The sequence below is a fragment of the Anolis sagrei genome, chromosome 7, assembly GCF_037176765.1.
Source record: "Anolis sagrei isolate rAnoSag1 chromosome 7, rAnoSag1.mat, whole genome shotgun sequence".
NCBI classification, from domain to species: domain Eukaryota; kingdom Metazoa; phylum Chordata; class Lepidosauria; order Squamata; family Dactyloidae; genus Anolis; species Anolis sagrei.
Genome location: NC_090027.1, coordinates 7,600,311 through 7,622,757, shown reverse-complemented (window position 1 = coordinate 7,622,757; position 22,447 = coordinate 7,600,311).

The following is a 22,447-nucleotide window of genomic DNA, read 5'->3' as shown; positions in this document are numbered from 1 at the left end:
CCCTTTTTAAATTGACTGGGGCTTTCTGGTGAGCTTTTACCTTGAGGCTTTTATATTACAGGCTTGAGACACTCTTGTAGTAAACAAAGTAACAAAGTTTATTTATAGCTTCTGGCTCCAACGCTTATGGTTACATTTGTGTGTTCTGTTACAGTCTTGAGTCTTACATTCAATATCATTCGTTTAGTTAACTTTTCCTATCAAATTTCAACTGTTTCACATCAACAAATATGTTACTTTTTCATACACTCTTGACAGAACTATATTTTGCCTTAAACCACACTAGCACTTCTTTATTTTCCTTAAAACTTAAGCTCCATTTTCCTAACTGCCTTTCTCTCACAGAAGTTCCTAACTGTCCATCACAAACAGGAATCCCTAACTAAAACATTTCTGACTCTCTAACTGCCTATTTTTAAACTTAACTCCGCCCCTTTGGAATGTTCAGCTCTCTTCCCCCCAACTGCTATTCTGGCTCAGTGGCCCTTTCAAATCCTGGCCTACACTCATCTGCATACGACCAATTAGCTGCACATATGCAAATTAATCTTGCCTCTACTGTTGCTACCCTATTCCTGCCAATTCTGCCACATTGCAACATAGAGCTATACATCAAAAATTTAACATAGATCAACAAATTCGCTACAGAAAGTCTGCAAAGCATATTCATGGTGATATGTTGCAGACATTGGAGGATCAATGCCCTTCATATTCTACAGTTAAGAACTAAGTTGCCAAATTTTAAACGGGTCACTTTAGCTCCAATGATGAGGAACGTCCTAGATGGCCGAGAGTGGTTGTTGTTCTGGAGATCATCGATGCTGCGCACAACCTCAACTGGCGAATTGGCAAATTTCAGCTAAAGGAATAACAGACATCATGGCAATTTCTCGTGAATATGTTTGTGTCATTATCCATGAACATTTGAAAATGAAGAAGCTATCTTCAAAGTGGGTCCCTAAATGTTTGACAACAGATTGGAAAAGCATGCGAGTGACAACTTCCCAGTCCATTTGTCAGCATTTCTGGACTGATAAGAACTTCCAGGATCAACTGGTCACTAGGAATGAGACCTGGATTTATTTGTATGACCATGAAACCAAGGAGCAGTCAAAAGAGTGGAGGCACCGGGGTTCTCCTCATCCAAACAAGTTCAAAATCAGTCACTAAGATGATGGTGTCTGTGTTCTGAGATAAGGAGGGCATGCTGCTAGTGGACTACCTTCAAAATGGTTCCACCATCAATGCAAGGTATTACACTGAACTTTTGGACCAATTGAAGGCAGTTCTGAAGGCCAAAAGGCATGGCCAGCTGTCCAAAGGATTCTTGTTCCCGCAAGACAACGCCTCCTCTCACAATGCACAAGCGACAATGGCAAAACTGATGGAGCTAGGCTTCCAGCTGGTTGACCACACAACTTTTTCACTGGATCTAGTTCCCTCCGACTATCATCTGTTTCCAAACCTGAAGTAACACCTCAAGGGTACCAAATTTCACACCATTTCTGATGCCATGGCTGCTATGGATGACTGGTTTGAGGCACAACCAAATCCTTCTTTTTGCAAGGCTTACAGAACTTGGAATACCAATGTAAGAAGGGTGTTGGTATCAGTGGAGAGTGCAAAGTTTCCTATCTCGTTTCTCTCTGGGTAAAGCCAAAGACTTATCAGAAGGTGTTATTGGGAGACACCTGTTCAACTCCACATCCTTTGTCTTGTGGGGTTCCTCAGGGATCAATACTGTCTCCCATGTTGTTCAACATATAGATGAAGCCACTGGGGGAGATCATCCGGAGTTTCGGGGTGAGGTGTCATCTGTTTGTCCAACCCTGTCACTCCTTCCCACCCGCTGCTAAGGAGGCTGTCCAGGTCCTGAACTGGTGCTTGGCCGCTGTGACGGTCTGGATAAGGGCGAACAAATTGAAATTGAATCCAGACAAGACAGAGGTACTCCTGGTCAGTCACAAGGCCGAACAGGGCATAGGGTTACAGCCTGTGTTGGATGGGGTTACACTCCCCCTGAAGACGCAGATTCGCAGCTTGGGTGTGATCCTGGACTCATCGCTGAGCTTGGAACCCCAGGTCTCGGCGGTGACCAGGGGAGCATTTGTACAGTTAAAACACTCAGCGTTCACCATCTCATAGTCCATAGTTTCAATTCCACATTGTCAGTCCTGTTAATTTTAGTCGTCCATTGTCCTTAACTGCCAGATTGCCCAAAGGCATGGTCCCACAACCACATTTTTAATTTCCCTCTAAAGGAGAGGAGGGATGTTGCTGATCTGATTTCCCCAGGGAGCGAGTTCCACAGGTGAGGGGCCACTACCGAGAAGGCCCTGCTCCTCGTTCCCACCAGCGTCACTTGTGATAGAGGTGGAGTCGAGAGCAGGGCCTCCCCAGATGATCTCAGATTCTGAGGTGGGATGTAGAGGGAGATGCATTCGGACAGATACAATGGCTTCAAACTACAAGAAAGGAGATTCCACCTGAACATGAGGAAGAACTTCCTGACTGTGGAGCCGTTCAGCAGTGGAACTCTCTGCCCCAGAGTGTGGCGGAGGCTCCTTCTTTGGAAGCTTTGAAACAGAGGCTGGATGGCCATCTGTCAGGGGTGATTTGAATGCAATATTCCTGCTTCTTGGCAGAATGGGGTTGGACTGGATGGCCCATGAGGTCTCTTCCAACTCTTTGATTCTTTGATTCTATGTTTCTATGATCTCCTAGGCCCAGAAACTGATGAAAAGTCTCTCCTCCATACCAACTGTTACTGCTGTGGCCTCAAAAGGAGAGAAGAGCATCCAGGAGAAGTTTGATTTCATCCTCTCTCCCCACTGTCCTTCCCTTTCCTCTTACGTTTCACACACACACACACACACACACACACACACACACACACATATATATATATATAAGGAGCCCCCGGTGGTGCAGTGGGTTAAAGCACTGAGCTGCTGAGCTTGTTGATTGAAAGGTCGCAGGTTCGATTCCGGGGAGCGGCATGAGCTTCCACTGTCAGCCCTAGCTTCTGCCAACCTAGCAGTTCGAAAACATGCAAATGTGAGTAGATCAATAGGTACTGCTCCGGCGGGAAGGTAACGGCGCTCCATGCAGTCATGCCGGCCACATGACCTTGGAGGTGTCTACGGACAACGCTAGCTCTTCGGCTTAGAAATAGAGATGAGCACCACACCCCAGAGTCAGACATGGCTGGACTTAATGTCAGGGGACTACCTTTACCTATATATATATATATATATATGATTGTAAAACTGAGAGCAGGAAACTGACAGATTAACAATTGTAAACCACTCATGTAAAACGCTATGTTCACTGATGTCACTATATAAATAAATTATAATGATGATCACGATGATTATATGCTTCATTAGAATGCCTGCTGGGGGAAAAAAATACAGAGATGAGATGATGTTGTGAATGGATCGCAATTATTCTCTCAAAAATCCTTACAACAATCTTATTATCCCAATATTGAAGATTAGGATTGGGCCGAGGTTTCGCCTACAAGTTTGATAGAGGAGTTGAAATTTGAATTCGAGATCTCTTCATGTACTGAGCTATTATGATCCTATTTCATTATATTAATTAAATTGGCATTGGGTGGTAACAAAAAAAAAAAAACCCTGGAATGTACTTTGTTAAACAGCAAGGAGATACAAGATCTTTCTCCTCCTTTCTTCTTTTGTCTGGCATTTGCAAGGAGGGAGATGTAACACGGAAAGCTCCAGCCGTTAAAAGCGACTTTAAAATCACCATGTCAGGCATTTTGTTTCCATTTCTTATTCTCTCTCTCTCTTTCTCTCACATCCTTTTTCGTTTTTGTCAATGCTAAACTACAAAGCAAAGAGATAAACCAGCAGGTATATTCTAACTTCTTTCCTCGCCTGTTCCAACTGGTACATGTACGATTCGTTTGCAAATTAGGAGGATTTTTAAATGTTTAAAAAATGGGCATGCTGCCTATCAGGATACCTTTAAATTTCAGACAAGTCTTTGATTTTTAGGAACTGTGCTTCAGGAGAAGATCAAAATTGCCACCAGAGCTTTTGAGTAACGAGAGGTTTTTGTTCGGGGGAGATTTTTCTTTTCATTCTTGCACACTTGTATAAGTTGCACACTGCAGACATTTCACATGAGTCTGAAAGTTTATTTACTTTGCTTATATACCGCTGTATCTCAAGCCCGAAGGCGACTCACGGCGGTTCACAAACAGTAAAAAAAGTAGAAACAGCAGTGGTTCCATACAACATATAACAATTGACTTAACACATCAATCTCAATCTCAAGCTAAATACAAACGACAAACTGATCAGCTTCGATGTGGTATCTCTATTTACCATGGTCCCGGTAGCAGACACCATGGCACTCATCAACCAGAGGTTCCCAGAAGACATCACGGCTCTGTTTCACCATTGCCTCACCACCAGTTACTTTCAGTGGGACAATGAATTCTACGAACAGAAAGATGGAGTAGCTATGGGGAGCCCTCTCAGCCCGGTCATAGCTAACTTCTACATGGAACACTTTGAAGAACAAGCCCTGGAGACAGCAACCAAAAAGCCCACGATATGGTTCAGATATGTGGATGACACCTTCACCATTTGGAGCCATGGAGATGAAGAACTCAACAGGTTCCTGGACCATCTTAACAGCATCCACCCAAACATCCAGTTCACCATGGAAAAAGAAAATGAAGGAAGACTGCCTTTTCTAGATGTCCTAGTCATCCGCAAACCAGATCAACAATTGGGTCCCACCATTTACAGGAAACCCACACATATGGACAGATATCTACATAAAAACTCCAACCATCACCCAAGTCAAAAAAGAAGCACCATCAAAGCCTTGGCAGACCGTGCAAAAAGAATCTGCGAACCCCACCTCCTCCAAGATGAACTGAACCACCTCAACTGGGCTCTCCAGGCCAATGGAGACTCCACCTCGGACATCAGAAGAGCTGCAAGACCAAGAACAAACCATGAGAGTAAAGATGAAGATCCACCCAGAGGAAAAGTGTTCCTGCCATACATCAAGGGAACCACTGACCGCATAGGGAAGCTGATGAGGAAACACAACATACAAACAATCTACAAACCCACCAAGAAAATCCAACAAATGCTACGTTCAGCAAAAGACAAGAGGGATCCTCTCACCTCTGCAGGAGTCTACCGTATACCATGCAGCTGTGGACAAGTCTACATAGGGACCACCAAACGCAGCGCCCAGACACGCATCAAGGAACATGAAAGGCACTGCAGACTACTTCAACCAGAGAAGTCAGCCATAGCAGAGCACCTGATGAACCAACCTGGACACAGCATTTTATTTGAGAACACAAAAATGCTGGACCACTCTCACAACCACCATGTCAGACTACACAGAGAAGCCATTGAAATCCACAAACATGTGGACAATTTCAACAGAAAGGAAGAGACCATGAAAATGAACCAAATCTGGCTACCAGTTTTAAAAAACTCTAAAATTTTAACAGCTAAACATCAGAGAGGAAGAAACCAGGCACAGATTAACAACTCCCAGCAACAGATTTTCCCAGACTCAGGCAGGCCTTCAAATGCTAATGCCCATTGTACTAATTGCAACAGACCCTCTGAGGATGCTTGCCATAGATGCAGGCGAAACGTCAGGAGAAATGCCTCTAGAACATGGCCATATAGCCCGAAAAAACCCACAAGAACTGAGACTTAACACATTATCCATAAATTCCCAATAAGCAATTACAATGCACAATTATTACAAAAAACAACCATACCCAATCTTCTCATCATCCAAGCGTAGTCCAGGTTCGTCGTCCATTGTTCCATTCCTATGTTCCATTACCAGATTGCACTAAATTACTCAAACGCCTGCACAAACATCCAGGTCTTCACCTTTTTGCGGAATACCATTAGAGATGGTGCTAGTCTAATGTCCATAGGAAGGGCGTTCCACAGTCGAGGAGCCACCACCGAGAAGGCCCTATCTCTCGTCCCCGCCAGCCGAGCTTGAGAAGCAGGCGGGATCGAGAGCAGGGTCTCCCCGGAAGATCTCAAACTCCTGGTGGGTTCATAGGCAGAGATGCGGTCAGATAGGTAGCTTGGGCCGGAACCGTTTAGGGCTTTAAAGGCCAACGCCAGCACTTTGAATTCAGCCCGGTAGCAGATCGGTAGCCAGTGGAGTTGGCGCAACAGGGGGGTTGTATGCTCCCTGCGCTCCGCTCCTGTTAAAATCATGGCTGCCGAGCGTTGGACTAGTTGGAGCTTCCGAGCTGTCTTCAAAGGCAACCCCACGTAGAGAGCGTTGCAGTAGTCTAAACAATGAAAGTTGTCATAGAATCACAGAATCATAGAATCAAAGAGTTGGAAGAGGCCTCATGGGCCATCCAGTCCAACCCCATTCTGCCAAGAAGCAGGAATATTGCATTCAAATCAGATGGCCATCCAGCCTCTGTTTAAAAGCTTCCAAAGAAGGAGCCTTCACCACACTCCGGGGCAGAGAGTTCCACTGCTGAATGGCTCTCACAGTCAGGAAGTTCTTCCTCATGTTCAGATGGAATCTCCTCTCTTGTAGTTTGAAGCCATTGTTCCGCGTCCTAGTCTCCAGGGAAGCAGAAAACAAGCTTGCTCCCTCCTCCCTGTGGCTTCCTCTCACATATTTATACATGGCTATCATATCTCCTCTCAGCCTTCTCTTCTTCAGGCTAAACATGCCCAGTTCCCTAAGCCGCTCCTCATAGGGCTTGTTCTCCAGACCCTTGTGATGGAATCATTTCTGCAGTTTCTGTGGCTTCAGAAGAAGTTAAGATGTTGGTGGTGCAATGGATTAAATCAGGGGTCCTCAAACTTTTTAAACCGGGGGCCAGTTCACTGTCCCTCAGACTGTTGGAGGGCCGGACTATAGTTTTTTAAAAAAGAAATCAATAAAAAATTCCTATGCACATTGCACATATCTTATTTTGCTGTGTGGAAGAGGGGGTTCTTTCTCGCCCTCTTTAGGCAGTAATTCCAGGAGCAGAGAATGGGAAATCTTCCTATTTCTAGTCTTAACAAAATCTGGCTACCAGTATTAAAAAAAAATCCAAAATTATAACTGTAAATAAAGAACAACACTCAAACACAGGGGAACTCCAGACAAGAAACAATCAGGGCCAGCTAATCACCTCTCAACAAAGGATTCTCCCTTAAAAAACTGTCAGGCTATGATATGGTAATCAAGGTGGCCAATTGAAACATTCATACCTACCTCCAACAGACAAGATCTCCCACCCTGGATCTTCCACAGTTTTCCTAGTTAAAGGTTTTCCTCTGACATGAAGTCCAGTCGTGTCTGACTCTGGTGCTCATCTGCATTTCTAAGTGGAAGAGCCGGCGTTGTCCGTAGACACCTCCAAGGTCATGTGGCCGGCATGACTGCATGAAGTGCCGAGGCAGCCTCCCTTGGCTGGCTCACACTGACCATCGGGCCTGATGGATAGCGTGAGCCTGCCAAGGGAGGAGCAGCCCTGAGCGGCTTACTCGCGCATAAAGCACCTCGCGATGTGCTTTACGCACTAGTAGGCCACACGGAGCAGCTGCCCTTGGCTGGCTCATGCTGCCCATCGGGCATGATGAATAGTGTGAGCCAGCCAAGGGAGGGGCACTGTGTGGGGGGGGGGGGCGCTCCTCCTCCACGAGCCAGATAAGTGCCCTTGGTGGCCGGAAGTGGCCCCGCGTGCCGTAGTTTGGGGACCCCTGGATTAAACCCTTGTACCTGGGTGTTTGATGTTTTTCAAATGCATTTCAAGGCATAAAGTGGATTCTTGGTGTCCACTGGTGTATGATTCCAAGTCCCCATGTGGATACAGACATTTGTGGGTGTGCAAATTCATTCACTTATAATGGTAAAATGGCGGCCCATATTTTCCTTTTTGGATTTGGGGGTGGGTACTGATGCAGAATCTGTGAATGTGGAGGAACAACGGTGTAGTCATAAAGCAGTGTTTCTCAACCTTCCAAAAGCCACAGTTCCTCATGGTGTGGTGACCCTGAACCATAAAGTTATTTCCATTGCTACTTCATAACTGCAATTTTGCTACTGTTATGAATCGTAATGTAAATATCTGATATGCAGGATGCATGTTCATTCACTGGACCAAATTTGGCACAAATATCCAATACGCACAAATTTTAATACTGGTGGGGTTGGGGAAGGGGGGAGAATTGATTTTCTCATTTGGGAGTTGTAGTTGCTGGGATTTATAGTTCACCTACAATCAAAGAGCATTCTGAACTCCACCAACGATGGAATTGAACTAAATGTGGCACACAGAACTCCCATGACCAACAGAAAATCCTGGGTTTGGTGAGCATTGACCTTGAGTTTTGGAGTTGTAGTTCACCTATATCTGGAGAGCACTGTGGACTCAAACAATGATGGATCTGGACCAAACTTGGCACGAATCCTCAATATGCCCAAATGTGAACACTGGTAGAGTTTGGGGAAAATAGACCTTGACATTTGGGAGTTGTAATTGCTGGGCTTTATAGTTCACCTACAACCAGAGAGTATTCTGAACCCCCCCCCCCCCCATGATAGAATTGGACCAAACTTCACACACAGAATCCCCATGACCAACAGAAAATACTGTTTTCTGATAATCTTTGGCGACCCCTCTGACATCCCCTTGCGACCCCCTCAGGGGTCCCGACCCCCAGGTTGAGAAACACTGTCATAAAGCCTGGACCCTTTCCAGTCAGGTTTTCGCCCGGGTCATGGGACGGAGACGGTCCTGGTTGCCATTATTTATTTATTTATTTATTTACTTTATTTGTATACCGCTCTTCTCAGCCCTTAGGCGACTCAGAGCGGTTTACAACAATTTAGGTATACACAATACAAAATCATTACGCATTTAAAAGCAATAGCATCACAAATCATTAAACATCAATATCAATACATCACTACATCAATATAACAAATCCATCAGGTCTCATCCATGAAATCATTACAGATGAACTTTGTCGTCAGTCTGATAGCGGCGGGTCGACGCTGCTGGTACTTCTCGATCTTACCACAGCATTTGACACCGTTGGCTACGATTTAATGATCCACTGTCTCGCCATGTCCGGAGTTCGCGGGTCAGGCTCTCAATTGGTTCAATTCATTCCTCCGAAATTGGAGTCAGTGCGTGGAATATATGGATCAAGTCTCCAAAAGTTCCCCCCTCCTATGTGGGGTACCCCAAGGTGCAATTCTCTCCCCTCTTCTTTTCAACATCTACGTTAGACCCCTTGCCAGTTTGGCTCGGAGATTCAGCCTGGACTGCTATCAATATGCGGATGACACCCAACTCCTGCTGCACTTGGAGCCTGGAGTAATGTCAATACCTGACAATTTCACCTTATGCCTGGAGGCTCTGTCGAACTGGCTACGTGCTAGCAGACTGAAGGTGAATCCGGAAAGACTGAGATCCTGTGGCATGGCCACCCGATAGGTCCGACCCATCTGTTACCTACCTTTGATGGTGCTGCTCTATCTCCATCGCCTACCGTTAAGAGCCTAGGTGTCGTTTTGGATTCGCAGCTGACGATGGAGGCTCAGGTTGCTGCTGCCAGCAAACAGGCCTTTTTCCATCTATGACAAGCGAGGCAACTGGCACCTTACCTGTCGGATGAGGCTCTGGCAACAGTCATCCATGCCACGGTCACATCTAGGCTAGACTATTGTAACGCCTTGTATGTTGGCCTTCCTATTTCTACGACCCAAAAGCTCCGTATTGTCCAGAATGCTGCAGCCAGGTTACTCACAAAAACACCCATGAAATGCCATATAACACCAGTGCTGCGGCATCCACACTGGCTCCCAATGAGTATCGTGGTTTGTATAAGATGCTGGTCCTGATCTTTAAAACTTTATATGGCCAGGGTCCATTGCATCTTAGAGACCGCCTCTCCTTCTCCCATCATCGGAGGTTGCCACGACCATCCCAACGCGATTTGCTCTATATACCGGGTCCTAGGGAAGTGCACTTGGAGAGCACCAGGTGCAGGGCCTTCTCTGTTTCTGCCCCTGCCTTATGGAATTCCTTGCCTCCCTATTTGAGATGAGCCATGCGTGACTTAGGGCATTTTATCCTAGCACTTAAGACCTGGCTTTTTACTAGAGCATTTGACCCATGTTAATTTTAATATTTGTATGTATGTGTTTTATCCTGTATAATTTCTGCTTTGTAAATCGCCTGGAGCATCTCGGATGGAGGGCAATTAATAAGTAATTAAAGATGATGATGATGATGATGATGATGATGATGATGATGATGATATCACACTGGCTATCAAACTAACCCACCTTGCTTCTGTCCTGAGACAAGCGCCCTTCCCTCTCTCCTGAGGAATCTGTACAAGGACCAAGTAGCAACAATCAGAACTGACCACGGAACAACAGATTGGTTCAAGATTGGGAAAGGCGTACGGCAAGGCTGCATCCTCTCACCCAACCCTTTTAACTTGTATGCAGAACACATCATGCGAGGATGTGCGGGGCTGGATGAATGCAAAGCTGGGGTGAAAATTGCTGGAAGAAACATTAACCTCAGATATGCAGATGACACCACTCTGATGGCCGAAAGCGAGGAGGAGCTGAGGAGCCTTCTAATCAAGGTGAAAGAAGAAAGCGCAAAAGCTGGGTTGCAGCTAAATGTCAAAAAAAAAACAAGATTATGGCAACAAGAATGATTGACACCTGGAAAATAGAGGGAGAAAATAGAGGTGGCCGTGACAGACTTTGTATTTCTAGGTGCAAAGATGACTGCAGATGCAGACTGTGGCCAGGAAATCAGAAGACGCTTCCTTCTTGGGAGGAGAGCAATGTCCAGTCTCGATAAAATCGTAAAGAGTAGAGACATCAGACTGGCAACAAAGATCCATTGCCTAGTCAAAGCCATGGTCTTCCCTGTAGTCACCTACGGATGTGAGGGCTGGACCTTAGGGAAGGCTGAGCGAAGGAAGATCGATGCTTTTGAGCTGTGGTGTTGGAGGAAAGTTCTGAGAGTGCCTTGGACTGCAAGAAGATCCAACCAGTCCATCCTCCAGGAAATAAAGCCCGGCTGCTCACTGGAGGGAAGGAGACTAGAGACAAAGTGGAAGTCCTTTCGCCACATCATGAAGAGACAGCAAAGCCTAGAAAAGACAATGATGCTGGGGAAAGTGGAAGGAAAAAGGAAGAGGGGCCGACCAAGGGCAAGATGGATGGATGGCATCCTTGAAGTGACTGGACTGACCTTGAAGGAGCTGGAGGTGGTGATGGCCGACAGAGAGCTCCGGCGTGGGCTGGTCCATGAGGTCACGAAGAGTCGGAGACGACTGAACGAATGAACAATAACAACATCAAACTAACCACAACCTCATTTGTTCTCATGCTTTGATTTTTCATATTGGCTTGGACGGAAATCCAAACTTTAAGTAGAGGAGGACAAAAGGCCTCATTTTATTATTTCAAATATTTAGTTCTGGATTTGCAACACCAAAGTTGAGCAAAATAATATATCATTCTTCCAAGCACCATTTCCTCCAGGGAGTTTTACAAATATTTCATAGAGAGAGCTACAGACTACATGTTGTTTGGGGCTTTTGTTGTGGTTGTTTTTGTTTCTTTGGACAGAAACAAGAAGGCGGATGATATTCAAGACCTGCTGTAGGTTACGGGTGATTGTCAGACCAAAGTAATGCACTGTCAGTTCTCATTTGCTGCTATCTTCTTGACTTTTCAAAGAAAGATTCAAGATCATCCAACCTTCTGTGAAATGCAAACAGCCTTCGCCTGTTGGAACGCTGTGAGAATAAATATCCTGCTCTCCTTATTAAAGGAACCTGGACTAAGCATGTTCCAAGCAAGACTATTTTGTCCTTCTTTTTTGTGAAGGAGTAGCAATGTTCACAGTGTGTGCTGCAGTACGGATGCATTTCATTATTACAAGTAAGAACGAAGGATTTTAGAAGTCTTCACAACCTGAGATTATTAGCACACACTTTTTTGGCACATTTTGTCCATTCCCCAGTCTGGAAATTTTTTTTATAATAATAGGAAGGAGAGGAGGAAGAGGAAGCAAAAGAGGAAGAAGAGGAGGAGGAGGACAATGCAAATGGTGGCATTGTGTGAAGAGCCATATTTGCTGTCTAGCAATGAAAGAATGTCGTGTGTTGGAGTATGTAAGGAATCAGTGAGTGTGTGCCAACTGTAAAATAAGATGCATGAAGTTGATTAGTTAGGAAATGCCCGGGGAGATGTCTGAGCCTGGGACTTTTGGTTACTGTTATGTTGTGCCATCCACCCAGACGCTATAAAAAATAAAACTGTGACGTGCTTCTTTCTATGTCTGAGCAAACTGCAGGTGTCTTTCTTGAGAAGTTTGAGATACTGAGCAACTGAGTGTTGCGACCCAGAGCAGGAAACTGGACCCTCAGACAACAATCTACCACACTTGGCTTCAGGAAAACAATCCTTTTTTTATTGATGAAAGATGAATACAAAATAAAGGGGAAAAAATGCAAAGGTAAAATGCCACAGTAAAAATCAGCAACAAGAAATGTCCATAAACAAGATCATGAAACCCACAGCTAAACTGCTGAATCCTGGAACCTGTTAGCAAATTACTAACCGTACTTAGGGCAACTAGAAAACCTCCGAGGAACAAGGCTACTTGGATCGGGAGACCTGCAAACGCTGGCACATGAATCTGGAACGATGCCTGGTCTGAAGCTGGATTCAGAACAGGCATATTTAAGGCCAAGAAATCTATTGTGAAACACACCTGAAGATTTTGTTTGAATTTCTTTCAATCTGGCTGACCTGTGTAAACATTGTGCTTCTCCCTGACTCTGAGAAATCTGCCCCCGCCTATCCTCATTAGGCAGGCCAGGTGTCTGATTCTCTGGAGAGCTAAGACTGGGAGGAAAAGGGAGTGAACCGTCTCCGCTTGGCTCAGAATGTATGTTCTCATGGGAATCTTGACTTTCGTTTTCCAAGGCTGTAGGATTTTCACTACTCAAACCATCATCATCTAAATTGGCCTCAGAATTCACATTGACATCTACATGGGCATCATGGGCATCAGGAAATACAATGAGAGAGTCAGAGTCAGGTTCACACACAGGCTGAACCCCAACACTGAGGCTATTACTGGTTTTAAACATCAAAAAAGAATATTTATTTATACAGGTTTTTTTCGGGCTATATGGCCATGGTCCGGAGGCATTCTCTCCTGACGTTTTGCCTGTATCTATGGCAAGCATCCCCAGAGATAGTGAGTCTGTTGGAAATAGAAATGGGTTTATATATCTGTGGAAAGACCAGGGTGGGAGAAAGGACTCTCGTCAGCTGGAGCTAGGTGTGAATGTTTCAACTGACCACCTTGATTAGCATTTGATAGCCTGGCAGTGCCTGGAGCAATCTTTTGAGGGGTGATTAGGTGTCCCTGGTGGTTTTCCCTCTGCTGTTTGACTGTTTTAATTTTAGAGTTTTTTAATACTGGTAGCCAGATTTTGTTCATCTTCATGGTTTCCTCCTTTCTGTTGAAATTGTCCACATGCTTGTCGATTTCAATACTTCTCTGTGTAATCTGACATGGTGGTTGTTGGAGTGATCCAGCATTTCTGTGTTCTCAAATAATATGCTGTGTCCAGGTTGGTTCATCAGGTGATCTGCTATGGCTGGCTTCTCTGAAAATATGCCACACCAAACACAGCGTTGCCCAAACACGAATCAAGGAACACGAAAGGCACTGCAGACTACAACCAGAGAAGTCAGCCATAGCAGAGCACCTGATGAACCAACCTGGACACAGCATATTATTTGAGAACACAGAAATGCTGGACCACGCTCACAACCACCATGTCAGACGACACAGAGAAGCCACTGATATCCACAAGCATGTGGACCATTTCAACAGAAAGGAGGAAACCATGAAAATGAGCAAAATCTGGCTACCAGTATTAAAAAAAAAGTCTAAAATTAAAACAGCCGAACAGCAGAGGGAAAACAATCAGGAACATCTAATCACCTCTCAAAAGATTGCTCCAGGTACTTCCAGGCTATCAAATGCTAATCAAGGTGGTCAGTTGAAACATTCACAACTAGCTCCAGCAGACAAGAGTCCTTTCATAGAATCATAGAATCAAAGAGCTGGAAGAGACCTCATGGGCCATCCAGTCCAACCCCATTCTGCCAAGAAGCAGGAATGTTGCATTCAAATCACCCCTGACAGATGGCCATCCAGCCTCTGTTTAAAAGATTCCAAAGAAGGAGCCTCCACCACACTCCATGGCAGAGAGTTCCACTGCTGAACGGCTCTCACAGTCAGGAAGTTCTTCCTCGTGTTCAGATGGAATCTCCTTTCTTGTAGTTTGAAGCCATTGTTTCGTGTCCTAGTCTCCAAGGAAGCAGAAAACAAGCTTGCTCCCTCCTCCCTGTGGCTTCCTCTCACATATTTATCCATGGCCCTCATCATATCTCCTCTCATCCTTCTCTTCTTCAGGCTAAACATGCCCAGCTCCTTAAGCCACTCCTCATAGGGCTTGTTCTCCAGACCCTTTATCATTTTAGTCGCTCTCCTCTGGACACATTCCAGCTTGTCAATATCTCTCTTGAATTGTGGTGCCCACAATATTCCAGGTGTGGTCTAACCAAAGCGGAATAGAGCATGGAGAGCATGACTTCCCTAGATCTAGACACTATGCTCCTATTGATGCAGGCCAAAACCCTTTTTTTGCCGCCACATCACATTGTTGGCTCGTGTTTAACTTGTTGTCCATGAGGACTCCAAGATCTTTTTCACACGTACTGCTCTCGAGCCAGGCCTCGTCCCCCATTCTGTATCTTTGCATTTCGTTTTTCCTGCCAAAGTGGAGTATCTTGCATTTGTCACTGTTGAACTTCATTTTGTTAGTTTCGGCCCATCTTTGTCTCACCCTGGTCTTTCCACAGACATATAAACCCATTTTCCTAGTTCCAACAGACCTCACTACCTCTGAGGATGCTTGTCATAGATGTAGGCGAAATGTCAGGAGAGAATGCCTCTAGAACATGGCCATATAGCCCGAAAAAACCTACAACAAGTCAACCTTGGAAGCATTGTCCAGGGAAAGAGGCAGAGTGGTCATCTTCAGGTTTTCTTAGAAGTCTAGGCAGGAGAAAATATTCAGGCTTCTCCCAGAATTTATGTTTTCCTTTCAGTCTTTTGGATCCCCGACCCTTAAAAACATCACTGTAAAAGTTCCCGTCAGAACTTCTCGCACAGCGCTGTTGTTTTAGTTCCAGCTTGACTTATTTTTAGTTCTCAGTGGATAATGAGACTTGTAACAATGATACTTTGTTCTTTTCCTACATGCCTTATTTTTAGCTCTCAGTGGGATTAAAAAAACTTATAACAAAGATATTTTGAAATTGCCAGCCCCGTCCCTTGTTAATCATAAGAAAATCCTGTGCTGATATAATGCAACATTGAACTGAGATTCACACCCATAAATTAGCAACTATTTCGAGGAGCTAATGGAAACCAAAGCCTTTCTAAATATATAGCATTTGTTGGGAAACCTTGACTTCTTATGAAACAGTCACAATTGTGTCATTTATGTAATTCAAACCTTTGCATATTTACTCCCAAGTACTTTTATTCATTTCTTTGATTCATATCCTGTCTTTCTCTCAAACTGATAAATAATGGATCTACTTTAAGTTACTCCCCAGTGGGTCGGCACAGGACTGCGTCCATAATTTTAAAACTAGTGCGTACGCAGTTGACTGAAAGCTCTAGGAACTCCAAATGGTAGAGCATTATCGAGGATGAGCAGATGTGAAGTTAATCAATGAGCATCAGTCAACCCCAGGAGGTGTACGGAAGACAAGGAGAGAGAAGAACTGGGAATGAGGTTAGTGCTCAAAAATGGTACATCTAGTCATATAGAGCTGCTAAAGTTGATTCGTTTTGGTTCACCTCATACCACTCACCTAAGTCAGAGTAGGATCATACATCGCATTTGTCTATACAGCCTCTTAGACTACAGACTTTTTATATTTAGAAAACTAGCTGTACCCTGCCACACATTGCTGTGGCTCTCAGAAAACAGAGGAATTCTAGTTGAAGGAATAGACAGAAGGGACAGATGTAAAATGAGATAGCCAATAGGGCTGGGCGGTTTTGTTCGTTAATTTTGTATATCGTCTTTTCCCCGTTAATTTCCCATATACGAAACGATATCAAACTTTTTTCCAAACCCGGAAGTGTATTTTCAAAATCGAAACAGCATGAGCCAAATATTTTTGTATTTCCGTCCATTTCGGAAATACGTAAGATGGCTAGATGCTTGCTGGGAGCTCCGGGAGCCAATCAGAAGAACCCACGGAGCTGATGGGTTCTCCTGATTGGGCCCGCAGTGCCTCCTGCTGAGGATTATTAGGCTGGCTCTCCTCTCTCTCCTCTCCTTAGCCAGTCAGAGCCTGAAAGAGGAGGAGGAGGAGGAGGAGGAGAGGGCGGGGAAGGCGCCAGATGAGCAAGCGAGCGAGAGGGCGAGCGACCCTCAGCGGGAAGGCGGCCCCATCCCTCCTTCCTCACCTTTGCGGTGGGTGTGCTTCGTTCTCCCAATTCCGCACTGAAACCTTAGCGGAGGGCTGGGCTAGATGGCCTTTGGGGAGCCCCTTCTCCCAATTCCACATTGAAACTTTAGCAGAGGGCTGGAATGAATGGCCTTTGGGGAGCCCCTTTTCCCAATTCCGCATTGAAACCTTAGGAAGGGGCTGGACTAGATGGCCTTTGGGGAGCCCGTTCTCCCAATTCCGCACTGAACCCTTAGCTTCGGAGGAGCCGGGCCCGACTCGGCGGCAGCGCTTGAGGGCCCGCCAGAGTGAGTGCCTGCCTTCCCTCCTTTCCCTTCCTCTTTTCTTTCTTCTCCTTTCCCTCCTCTTGGTGGAGAGAGAAAGAGAGAGAGAGAGAGCCCGCAGGACTCAGGAGGGTGGGACGGAGCTGGGAGCAGCGGGGAGGCTCAGTCTGTTTGCCCTGTGGCTCTTTTTGGCAAGCATTTTCTGCCAATTTTTTTTTATTATTATTTTAAAAAAATAATAATTAAATTAAAAAATATTGAAAAAAATATTGAAAAAAAATTGTTGATGCTTTATGTTTTGCGCATGCGCAAACGCGGGCGCCATCTTTACAAAACGTTTTGTAAATATTAACGAAATTTCGTAAATACCAAACTTTTTTTTATGGAAAATTTCGGATATATTTTTAAATACAAAACGCTGAGGCACCCTAAAAACGAAACGATATTAGAAACAAATTTTTCCGTTGTTACCCAGGCCTAGTAGCCAAGCTTGTTTCAAAAATAAAAATGAAATAGAGGTAATTAGTAGGGCTGGGTAACCATGGAAAAAAATTGTTTCTAAACTCGATTCGTTTTAGGGGGGTTTTGCGTTTCGTTTTTTAAAAGAATTCTGAAATTTTTCTTTAAAAAAGTTCAAAATATACGAAATTTCGGAAATTATGAAACAATTATGAAACAATTACGTAACAATTACGAATCGATTCGTTAATGGCGGACGCGATTGCGCAATATGCTAAAAAAAACCCTCCAAATGGGACAGAGGGAACTTCTGAAGCTTCCCTCTCCCTCTGTTGTTGACTGTTGGTGTGATAAAACACACAACAACTCTAAAACTTGCACCAGACATACGGAAATAATAACGAAACGATTTCGAAACGATTTCGAACCAATTACGAAACAATTACAAAATAAATTGAAAAATTCGTTTCGATTTTTAGTTGCTCCTGCATGGCTCAATATCGGATCGTAAGCTAATTTAAATACGAATCAATAACGAATTACGAAATTAACGAACGAAACCGCCCAGCCCTACTAATTAGTAGGCTTGGGTAGGTTCGTTAGTTAGTTTCTAAACTCATTATGCATTCGTATTTAAATTAGCTTACGATCCAATATCGAGCCATGCAGGAATAGTGTGAGGAGTAATTAAGAATCAAAACAATTTTTCCAATTTTTGTAATTATTTTTGTATGTCTGGTGCAAGTTTTACAGTTTCTCTTCATATTATAATATAATATATTATAATATGCTGTAATAGAATATAATATACAATAATATAATATAATATAATAATATTATAATAATATAATATAATATATAATATAGTAATAATAGTTTTAAGCTGCTGGCCAGGAAGAGGATTAGCTGGGTTAAGACAAGCTGTTTTAAAGACTGGATTCCTGTAAGTCAGTGTTCTCAACCTGGGGGTCGGGACCCCTGAGGGGGTCACGAGGGGGTGTCAGAGGGGTCGCCAAAGACCATCAGAAAACACAGTATTTTCTGATGGTCATGGGGATTCCATGTGGGAAGTTTGAGCCAATTCTATTGGTGGAGTTCAGAATGTTCTTTGATTGTAATGAACTAAAAATCTCAGCAACTACACCTCCCAAATGTCAAGATCTATTTTCCCCAGACTCCACCAGTGTTCACATTTGGGCATATTGAGTATTCGTGCCAAGTTTGGTCCAGATCCACCATTGCATGAGTCCACAGTGCTCTCTGGATAATGGCGAAATTCAACTCCCAAACTCAAGGTCAATGCCCATCAAACCCTTCCAGTGTTTTCCACTGGTCATGGGAGCCAAATTTGATTCAAATCCATCGCTGGTGGAGTTCAGAGTGCTCTCTGATTATAAGTGAACTATAAATCCCAGCAACTACAACTCCCAAATTACAAAATCAATCCTCCCCCAACCCCACTAGCATTCACATTTGGGTGTATTGGGTATTTGTGCCCAGTTTGGTCCAGTGAATGAAAATGCATACTGCTATCAGATATTTACATTATGATTTATAACAGTAGTACAATGACTGATATTAAGTAGCAATGAAAACAATATTATGGTTGGGGGTCACCACAACATGAGGAACTGTATTAAGGGGTCACGGCATTAGGAAGGTTGAGAACCGCTGCTGTAAGTGCTGACCATTCTTATGTCGGATTGTTTTTGATGGATATAATATAATATAATATAATCTATATATATAAATTTGTTAGGGGCATCAAACGGAGAAACAAAACCAAAATCCCCGTGCCCATAACACAACCCACAAGGTACAAACATATCTACTCAAAATGAAAAACAACACAACAACACACTCACAAAACGGCAAAACAACAAAACTCAAAAATCCCCCAATGAAACTTAACCAAAATCCCCGTGCCCATAACACAACCCACAAGGTACAAACATATCTACTCAAAATGAAAAACAACACAACAACACACTCACAAAATGGCAAAAGAACAAAACTCAAAAAAACCCCAACGAAACTTAACCAAAATTCCCATGCCCATAACACAACCCACAAGGTACAAACATATCTACTCAAAATGAAAAACAACACAACAACACACTCACAAAACGGCAAAACAACAAAACTCAAAAATCCCCCAATGAAACTTAACTAAAATCCCTGTGCCCATAACACAACCCACAAGGTACAAACATATCTACTCAAAATGAAAAACAACACAGCAACACACTCACAAAACAGCAAAAGAACAAAACTCAAAAATCCCCCAACGAAACTTAACCAAAATTCCCATGCTCATAACACAACCCACAAGGTACAAACATATCTACTCAAAATGAAAAACAACACAACAACACACTCACAAAACGGCAAAACAACTGAGCATGCGCACTGGCGTCCAGCCGCAAGTTCCCTGGCGTGCACACATGGCCTTCTGGCCAACGTTCCCTCTGCGGAAACCATGCCCACTCCAAGCCCCGCGGCGCCGCTTCCTGCACACACACACCCCCTGCCACACACACACACGCAACCCCATGCTCCATCACTCCCCCTCCGCCGCACACACACACGCAACCCCACTCCCCCCGCCGCCGCACACACACACGCAACCCCACGCTCCATCACTCCCCCTGCCTCCGCACACACACACGCAACCCCACTCCCCCCGCCACCGCACACACATGCAACCCCACGCTCCATCACTCCCCCCGCCGCCGCACACACACACGCAACCCCACGCTCCATCACTCCCCCCGCCGCCGCACACACATGCAACCCCACGGTCCATCACTCCCCCCGCCGCCGCACACACACACGCAACCCCACGCTCCATCACTCCCCCCGCCGCTGCACACACACGCGCAACCCCAGGCTCCATCACTCCCCCCGCCGCCGCACGCACACACGCAACCCCACGCTCCATCACTCCCCTGCCCCAATCTTACCTCCTTTTACTTCATGCTACCTCCAAACCCCACCCCGCCCCTTCCCGCCCTGTCAAAATCTAGGAAAGACAGGAAGGAAGGAAAGAAGGAAGAAAGAGAAAGGGAGGTAAAGAAAAAGGGGGGAAGGAAGGATAGTTAGAGAAAGAAGGAAGAAGGAAAGGAAAGAAAAGGAAAGATGGAAGGAAAGGAAAGAGAGACAGCAGAAGAGAAAGAAAACGGGGGAAGGAAGGAAAGAGATAGAGAAGGAAGAGGAGAAGGAAAGATGGGAGGGAAGGAAGGAAGGAGGGAGGGAGGGAAAGAAGGAGAGAAAGAGGGAAGATTGGCCACAGCAACACGTGGCGGGTAAAGCTTGTTATTTCTATTATTATTATTATGCTATTATTCCTATGAGACCCTTTTAGGGGGAATGGGAGAGGTGTCAGGTCCCAGAGGCAATGCATTGCATTATTGTTATTGTTATGATGGTGGTGAAATACAAGGAAATAAAAAGTGAAAGAAGGAAGCAAACAGGGAGGGAAGAAAGGCAAAGGAAGAAAGGGGGAGGGAATGAAGGAAAGAGAGAAGGATGAAACCAAGTAGTGAAAGAAGGAAAGAAAGAAAGAGGTAGAGATGGAAGAAAGGAGAGAAAGGGGGAGGAAAAGGGGGAAGGAATAGGTAGGGACCTCTCTTTCATAATAGTCCAGATATCTACCTCAACTTTGATAAGTTTTACTATAGGCCACAGCAACGCGTGGTAGGGCACAGCTAGTATAATATAATATAGTTGTTGTTACTTTTATAACACCAACAGTCAACAACAGAGGGAGAGGGAAGCTTCAGAAGTCCCCCCTGTCCCGTTTGGAGATTTTTTTTCGCGCATTGCGCAATCACGTCCGCCATTAACGAATCGATTCGTATATTAACGAAATTTCGTAAATATCAAGATTTTGAAAATGGAAATTTCGGAAATCCAATCAGATTAGAAGCGTTGGCGCCCCCTAGAAATGAAACGAGTTTAGAATGAAAATATTTCTTGATCGCCCAAGCATAGTAATTAGATAGCAATAGGTTCAATGTTTCTGAATATTTGCATAGAGCTGTAATTTAAGATCAGACTGTCCAACTCTGATGAAATCATTATTGTTGAAAGACTGTGGCTTACAACTCGAGGCAGAGACCACCTCAAACCAATGGACCCTACTGAAAACACAGTACGTGAAAGGTCTTTTTCCTGTGCCATCATCCTTCAAAGACCTGATGAAACAAAAGGATCTTCACTTGTCTACAAAAAGATAGCAAGGAAGACACCCAGCAATACTAAAATATTATAATACTACATATAATATATAATGACAATACTGTTTTATTATTGTATATTTTATATTGTAAGTTGTATTGCAATGTTTTAATTGTGAGCCGCTTTGAGTTGCTGTACAAAGAGAAAAAATAGGATATAAAACAAATAAATAAATAACTCCTACATTTGAAGCCCAAAACACCAGGAGGGCCAAAGTTTGCTCATGCCTGATCTACACTGTAGAATTAATGCGGTTTGACTGCTACAAAATCCTGGGATTTGCAGTTTCCTATACTCCTCAGCAAAGGAGGCTCAAGACAACAAATCCCATGCTTTATTGAGCTGTGGAAGTGGTACTGAACTGCATTCATTGTAGAAGCAGCCCAAGGCCTTGTCAAACTACAACTCCCTGGGATCCACAGCCTTGAACTAAGTTAAAATTTATTTATTTATTTATTTATTTACTTTACTTTACTTGTATACCGCAGTTTCTCAGCCCAACAGGCGACTCAACGCAGTTTACAACAAGGATAGAAATCAGACAAAGATATACAATTTAAAACGCTAATAGCATGGTATACCATATTAATATAACAATAAACAACACAATACATCTCATAACTAGAGTCGTGATCCAGTTCGTCGTCCGTTTTTCCATTCCTGTATCATAACATTCATTGCACTGTTGGTCCGAATGCCCGCTCAAACATCCAAGTTTTTAATCTTCTTCGAAACATCATTAGTGAGGGGGCTGATCTAACCTCCATGGGAAGGGCGTTCCACAGCCGGGGGGCCACCACAGAAAAGGCCCTGTCTCTCGTCCCCGCCAGCCGCACCTGTGAAGCAGGCGGGATGGAGAGCAGGGCCTCCCCAGAAGATCTTAG